At 42.9% G+C, this 8,553-nt stretch overlaps 1 pseudogene; it reads right to left on the bottom strand.

The window, feature by feature from the left end:
• Window positions 1–1,709: 1,709 nt before the first annotated feature.
• LOC100448938 (transmembrane emp24 domain-containing protein 2-like) lies at window positions 1,710–5,093 on the bottom strand (annotated as a pseudogene).
• Window positions 5,094–8,553: the final 3,460 nt, after the last annotated feature.

Genomic DNA, 8,553 nt, shown 5'->3' on the forward strand with positions numbered 1-8,553 from the left:
TTAAGTGCAGAACTTACACTGGAATTTTGTTGTTGTTTTTAAAAATAATTGTTTATTTACCAAACCTGAGGCATATTAGATACAACCAATTTTAAGTTTACATCTTTTAAATCAATTTTGAAGTGTTCCACACTCACACACAAACTGGCATGCAACAGTTGTCCTAAGGTGAAAGTTACCTTCTCAATAAACTGTTGCCAAGTGTTCTCACCCAAGGTTGAAAAATTGTTTATCCTGAACTTTAAAACCTGTAACAAACTTAATTATATAAAAGTCATTATTTGTAGTTTTCCCCTTGCAAAGATCAAAAAAAAATGTACAACTAATATATATCAGTCATAACATAATCCTGGATCATCCCCATACCAAAACCAGATGCTCTTTTCATTTTAAACCTATCATCAGAGACCAAGAGAAAGTCATTTCATTTTACACAAAGCAAAATTCACGTGCCAAAAAAGAAAGACCTAAACAAAAACTCTAGTGCAGACACGCCCTAAACAAAGGCCACTGATCAAAAATAAAATAGCGGCTGTATATCACTGCAATGAAATCCAAGAGGCTTAACCCTTTGGCATCAGACATCCAGATTTTTCCAATTATGTAAATTCCTATTTCTTACGTGCCAAGAGTGAGGGAAGTGGATGTGCCAGTGTGGAAAGAAAAAGAGCCACCATTCACTGGCAATTTTGAACCCATCATCAGAGAACAAGAGAAAGTCATTTCAATTCTTTCACCCAGGGAATTGGCTTTAACAGACAATTAGAAGGTTAGGCAGAAACCCAGAAATGGTTATTAGCTGTTTGTGTCACCAATTTAAGTGGCGGTGATTGAGTCCTAAGGTTCAACGTAAAAATGTATGGGGCAAAATGTACGCTGAATTGTAGCTTTAAAGCAAAACAAGAAAACAAAGTATAAAAGTACCCAGCCTGGCAGTATACGCCCGAGTCAGAGAGCTCTGCCATTAGGATGGGCAGAAACCATCAAGATTCATACTGTTGTTTCTCAAAAGGACTCAACAAAAATGAATAGTGACTTGAACGACAGAATGAGGGAATCCAAAGAATGCAGTCATTTTAGTAAAGTACAGGCTTTGTGCTGATTTCCTGAACAGAATTTTATTGTGAAAACAAAAAGAAGAAATAATAAAAACCATACCCCATGTTTCACTTAACAGTGTTTGAGTTCCTGGAAGAACCTATATAATGGAGGCAGCATTTAAATATGAAATTATGCCAATCCACTGTCAAATTTTCACCAAAACTTTCCTAAAAAGGTGTTTCCTCCCAATATCCCAATATCTATTAATCACAAAGAAACATAAGTTGTGAATGTACAGTTCAGAAAATAAAAATGGAGAAACTAATGATATTACTATAACCAAGGTGTTTGGTAAACAGTGAATTCAGAGTTTAGGATCATCAGGAAGAGGCTTTTTTTTTTGAGACAGAGTCTCCCTCTGTCACCTGGAGTGCAGTAGCATGAACTCGGCTCACTGCAACCTCCACCTCCCAGGTTCAAGCGATTCTCTTTCCTCAGCCCCCTGAGTAGCTGGGATTACAGGCACCTGCCACCATGCCCGGCTAATTTTTGTATTTTTAGTAGAAATAGGGTTTCACCATGTAGGTCAGGCTGGTCTTGAACTCCTGACCTCGTGATCTGCTGGGATCACAGGCGTGAGCCACCGTGCCCAGTCAGGAAGAGGCTTTTTAAATAACCCTCTAGACTTCAAAAAATCTCTTCAGGTAGTAGATCTGTCCCAATGTCATGGCAACTAGAACAAGAGCTTCAAAGGAGGACCAAAGGACCACTCTGCTGTTGATGTTGTTGTTGATGGCTTTGTGTACCTCTCCCAATTTCCATGTATTCCTGTTTGTGCTTTACAGCTGTGATCGCCACTGCTAGTTCACTGATCATTTCTTCTAGCTTGTTGTGGTGAGCTCCTTTTTCCATGTCTTGTCCTTTTGGAGCCTCTCCAATATCAATGGTGAACCTCACTATTTTTGGAGTGATGGTAGACATCCGGTTACTAAAACAAAATTTCTAAGTTCCAACCATGTGAGGAGCAAATGTGTTTTTCCCACTGGATTCTCGGTCTCCTTTGTAAATCCCTTTATTATCTGGTTCTGTAATCTCCACGTCGATGTATAGGAAGTCGCCCTCCGCCATTTCAGACATGAGGCCCATCTTGGTGCCCGAGGTGACCCGCTCAAAGAAGCACTTCTCGGCATGCAGGTCGAAGCTAATAAAGTAGCCTGAGACCGTGGCCAGGAGAGTGGCCAGGAGCACCAGCAGTTCAGCAAGGGTCACCACGGTAGGGCTAGGGCCAAAGCCAGGACCTGGACTGCAGCCTCCAGAGGCGCCCCCACTGCCGCCCTGCTGGAATTTTAAACAGTAGGAAAAACGGGCTGGGCGTGGTGGCTCACGCCTGTAATCCCAGCACTTTGGGAGGCTGAGATGGGTGGATCACGAGGTCAGGAGTTCAAGACCCCTGGCCAAGATGGTGAAACCCCATCTCTACTAAAAATACCAAAAAAAAAAAAAAAAAAAAAAAAAAAAAAAAGCCAGGTGCGGTGGCAGGCGCCTGTAATCTCAGCTAATTAGAAGGCTGAGGCAGGAGAATTGCTTGAACTCCGGGGGGCGGAGGTTGCAGTGAGCCAAGATTGCACCACGGCACTCCAGCCTGGGCAACAGAGTGATTCTATGTCAAAATAAATAAATAAATAAATAAACGGTAGGAAAAACAATGTCAAATGTCTCTCTTTTTTTTTTTTGGAGACAGAGTGTGGCTCTGTCACCCAGGCTGGAATGCAATGGTGCAATCTCGGCTCACTGCAACCTCCGCCTTCCAGTTTCAAGCAATTCTCCTGCCTCAGCCTCCCAAGTAGCTGGGATTACAGACATGCTCCACCATGCCTGGCTAATTTTTTGTATTTAGTAGAGACAGGGTTTCACCATGTTGGTCAGGCTGATCTCGAACTGCTGGCCTCATGTGTTCTTCCCGCCTTGGCCTCCCAAAGTGCTGGGACTACAGGCATGAGCCACCACGCCCGGCCATGTCTCAATTTTTATATTGAAACTTTGAAATTAATTTGGATATACCAAGTTAAATAAAACATTATTAAAATTAGCTTTATCAGGTTCCTTCTTCTCTCTCGATGTGGACACTAGATATTTAGCCTAAATAGACAATATTTAGTCTAGATAGACAATACATGTCTCACTTCATATTTTTACTGAATGGCACTGATCTAGAAGATAACAGAAAAATATCTTCAGGACATCAAATTAGGAAAAGATGCCATAAATGTCAATTAAGAAGCAATAACCATAAAGGGAAAGACTAATATATTTCACCACATTTAAAGTTTTGGTGTCAAAAAGACAGCATTAAGAGACTAAAAAGGCAAGCCTCAAACAGAGAAAATGTATTTGTAGCAACCATGATTCTCAAGAACTTCAACAAGCTAATAAACAGGCAACCAATCCAATAGAAAAACACATTCAACAGAGTCTCCCAGACACCCAAACGCAACCCGCCACTCGTGGTGTCGGAATGAATGAACAAATGTACGGCGGGGAAGTGTTTAGGCGCACACTAAATGGGGTGGCTAATTCCCCCATCTTAGGGATACCTTTGGATCTTTTAAAGTAAATGATATTATATGAAGTATCTAGAGTCACTCATAAAAACAAAACGTAAGATAGGGACTGCTAGAGGCTGGAGGGACGGGGAAATGCAGAGTTGCTTCAATGTGTGCGAAGATGTTCTAGAGACTGGTTTCATGCAATGTGAATATATTTTTGTGTACTTAAAAATGCCTAAGATGGGGAGGCCGAGGCGGACGGATCCCAAGTCAGGAGTTCGAGACCAGCCTGGCCAATATGGTGAAACCCCGTCTCTGCAAAAATACAAAAATATTAGCTGGGCCTGGTGGTGCACGCCTGTAATCCCAGCTGCTCGGGAGGCTGAGGCAGAACTGCTTGAACCCAGGAGGCGGAGGTTGCAGTGAATGGAGATCGCACCATTGCACTCCAGCCTGGGTGAGAGACAGACTCTGTCTCAAAAAAAAAAAAAAAAAAAAACATGGTAAGTTTTATATTATGTGTATTTTACAACAATTAAATATTAAAAAAAAACCCTCTAAAGTCACCGTGTTACTTAGAATGCGAAAGAGCTATTCTGTCTATATTATTATGTTGGTGATATCGGCCACACTGGCCAGAATGTTCTTTCATATAGGAAACCTCCAGTTTTCTGAGACAGACACAGAGTTTGGATTCTGGACATCTGCTTTTAAGTGGGAGAGGTTTCTGACTCCTTACAAAATTTCTTTTAGGGAATGATTAGCCAAGATGAGATCCAATCATATGTCCATTACCTCCTGGGTCTGCCACTTGGCTGTGAGTCCTTTCCAGGCCGTGTGCAGGGGCGGTTCCAGTGACCAGGCAGGTGCTAAGAAGCCCCAGGCAGGTGAGTTGAGCACTGGAAGGGGGTGGGGTGTGAAATAAGATCCTGAGAAGTGGGAGCGGGGTGAGGTGGATGGGCAGTAAGAACAAGATCTACTCTAGCAGGGTGGTACCACAGGGGCACTTGCCTGGAGAAGGAATAGGATGCTGTTGCCTGGAGTCGGCAGAAGGCCCTTAGCAGGCGGGGAGCAAGAGGGCACCCAGAGTGCTCCTGACCAGACCAAGCAGCATGGAGGCCACTGTGGGACACCTGAGGGAGCAGGCGACCCCAGACAAGGGCCATCAGGACCAGATCCTGTGGTGACTGCGTGACCAGATCCAGCCGTGTGGAGGCCACGGTGGGACGCCCGAGGGAGCAGGCGACCCCAGACGAGGACCATCAGGACCAGATCTTGTGATAACTGCACTTCTGTTATGAACCCTCAAACTCTATGCGCAGCATCACACAAATGCCCTCTGCCAGGATGAGGGGCCTAGCAGGATGGAGGAAAGGCCAGAAAGGGGAGTTCCCCCACGGAAAAAAGGAGAGAGTCCTGGGGGCTATGGAATGAGGGGTGTGAGTCCCAGTGAAGGAGAAGACGCCTTCTCACACCCCACCTCCTTTCATAGACTTTAGGAGCCATGTCTTTGGAGGGGGCCTTGCCCACATCACATCAGATGTATTAAATAAACTAAAATGCATCCACATCCCAGCAAACATTTTCACTGTAGAAATGAGAGGCTGAATATCTTTTTCTAATTTTGCTTTTGAAATATAACTATTTTGCAGGATTGTTACATTTTGGTTTTCTTGGTATTTTGGTTTCTTTCCAATAAGCTAGAAGTTTCTACTCAGGTTTCTGATCTTCTCTCAGACCTGAAAGCTCAGGGGTAGGAGCCTCCGGGCCACGGCGCTCCCCTGATGAAGCAGCCCTGCCCTCCACTTTCATCACTGTGCACACTCCATGGGCCTGTCACATCAGCTCCCCCTAGGCTACTGGGCCTTAGATGGAGCCTCAGACCCACGCGCAAAACCACCTCCAAGCTCCCCTCCCTGGACAACCCACAGGTACCTCACTCACCAGGTGGAAAGCCAGGCTCACCCTGCATCTTCTTCCCCACCCTCTGCTACTCCAGAAGGTCCTGTGTCTCAGCCAAAGGTGCCAGTCATCCCCTCTCCCTGTTAGAAGCCCAGAAGTCATCCCCAGGGTCTCTCCCTCACTCCACACACACAGGGAAACACGAGTCTTGTTGGTTCCTTCACATTTCTCTCACCTGATCCACGTGTTCCCACCTCAGCAAAAGACTGCATGTCTGTATCTCCATTCACACCATTTTGCCTTCTGAGCAGCACCCAATCTGCCTCTCTCTCCATCCTCACTCTTGAAGCCCCAGCAGGGCTGTGCATCTCCTGCCTGGATTGGTCTGATGGGCTTCCCAACTACTCTCTTTCCCTCCCACCTATCCCTCCACCCCCTAGCTAGAGCTTTGCTAGGACCTGGCCAATTAGATCACATCAGTTTCCACACAAGGTCTTTCAATGGCCCTCACAGCTCCTGAGCTTAAATCAATCAGCACATATGGCCACCCCTTTAGTTCTGGCTCTGGTTCCTGCCTAGATTGACCCCCATACTCCCCTCCACCTCTCCACCCACATCTCTATTTCTTTATAATAAATTATTATTATTATCATCATTATTTGAGACGGATTCTCACTCTGTCGCCAGGCTGGAGTGCAGTGGCGCAATCTCGGCTCACTGCAACCTCCACCTCCCGGGTTCAAGCGATTCTCCTGCCTCAGCCTCCCCAAGAAGCTGGGATTACAGATGCATGCCACCACACCCAGCTAATTTTTGTATTTTTAGTAGAGACGCGGTTTCACCATGTTGCCAGGTTGGTCTCGATCTCAACCTTATGATCTGCCTGCCTTGGCCTCCCAAAGTGCTGGGATTACAGGTGTGAGCCACTGCACCCAGCCATATATATATATACACACACACACACACACACACACACACACAGTCATATATATTCATATACATATTCATATATATTCATATTCATATACATATTCATATTCATTCATATATTCATTCATATATATTCATATATATATTCATATATATTCATATATATACATATATACATATATATTCATATATATATTCATATATATACATATATACATATATATTCATATATATATTCATATATATATTATTTGCTTCTCACTTTTGATTAGTGTAAAAAGCCTAGACTGGGTAGAAGTTCTGAATGTAAATCCATGCTCTGTGACACTGGATGTTCACTTTTCTGGACTTGTTTTTCATCTGAAAAAATGGAAATACAACCTGTCACCCTCCGACAGTTTTTTAAGAATGGAAGATTTGTTTAAAGCTTGTAGCTCAGAGTAGATATACAATAAATAATGGCCATCATTACTCTATTAATCATTACCCAATGATTATAAGCCTTTACTTGTTCTCTTCAGGTAAAATAAGTTAATTTCAGCCATGTCTGTCCTTACTCCCCACTCCCCATGCCTCTTCTCTCTGCTGTCATCTCACATCACACAGCAGCTCAGTGATGGTGCTGGCCAATCTTGAGTGTATATTCGCATCTGTGTCCTTAGTACTCCATGGCACTAGCTCTACAGCCACCTCTGTGGCCTGGCATAAAAGATTCATAAGACAAGGTGGGTGAAAAGATGTGGCCCCAGAGGCATAACTAATCCAGAAAAAGGCCACTGGGAGTGCTTCTGGACCTACCAGGTACACTCTGACATCTACCTTTATTCTCCCTTTCAGGATTTTTCACATGGTTCTTACCTACTATATTCAAACAGGCATTTTCTCTGAACAGTCTTTTCTTCTTGCCTTTTTAAACCAGCTTGGTCAGAATGGACAGCTGGGCATTATTAGGCCCAAGGAGATGACTGACATGAAATTGCTGGTGAAGATGGAACCGACCTAAGAGGATTAGAAAACTTTGTCTAGTAGAAAGTGGCTGTTGTTTTAGTAGCTTTAAAACTTGCCAAACTCAAATGAACAGGGTATTAGACTTACATTGTTTGATCATTATACAATGTGTACGTATATCAAAACATCAAACTGGGCCTCATTAAGTATATACAATTATAATGTTTTAATTACATAATTTTAAAAATTCAGTATCTTCCAATTAGTTTGGAGAACTGAGTGACATAAAAAATTAAAAATTGAAGGACAAATCTTAACACAAATTTTTCCTTAATTGGCATACAGGATTTAAAAGTGAGTACTATAACTTAGTAAGCAGGAAAATGAATTCTTCCTACATGTTACTGTGAGGTATCGTTTCCACCACTGTGATCATTAAAGAACAGTGATATAAACTCAGAGCCACACATTCAAAGTCTTATAACAATAAAGTACTGAACCAAGTTTTCCAACTTAATAAACCATATTTAAACACATTTTTCACATGAAAAATAAATTATATACTTTCCTGATTTAATATATTAAAGGCAAATTCACTAACAAGACCTTTAAAAAGCAACAACATTCTAGTTGGGCGTGGTGGCTCACGCCTGTGATCCCAGTACTTTGGGAGGCTGAGGCGGGTGGATCACGAGGTCAGGAGATCGAGATCATCCTGGCTAACACGATGAAACCCCATCTCTACTAAAAATAAAAAAAAAAAAAAAAAATTAACTGGGCGTGGCGGCACGCACCTGTAGTCCCAGCTACTAGGGAGGCTGAGGCAGGAGAATCACTTGAACCTGGGGGGCAGAGGTTGCAATGAGCCAAGATTGCACCACTGCACTCCAGCCTGGGCCACAGAGCAGGACTCTGTCTCAAAAAAAAAAAAAAAAAAAAAAAGCAACAACATTCTGAGAGTGTTGACATAGTACTATGTTTCAGACATGAAATGTAATTCAATAAATGCTGCCAACATTTTTCAAAGAATCTCAAGTGTAAATTTTAAAAATCTCAATTCTAGAAGGAAATAACTCACATGCATGTTTCTAAATGCAAAGTAAGTCATTGCCAAGGAAATAATGACCAGGAAGCAATAACCAAAAAAAGAGATTTCCTTTCCTTTTCTTTTTAAGACAGAGTCTCG

The sequence above is a fragment of the Pongo abelii genome, chromosome 23, assembly GCF_028885655.2.
Source record: "Pongo abelii isolate AG06213 chromosome 23, NHGRI_mPonAbe1-v2.0_pri, whole genome shotgun sequence".
NCBI lineage: Eukaryota > Metazoa > Chordata > Mammalia > Primates > Hominidae > Pongo > Pongo abelii.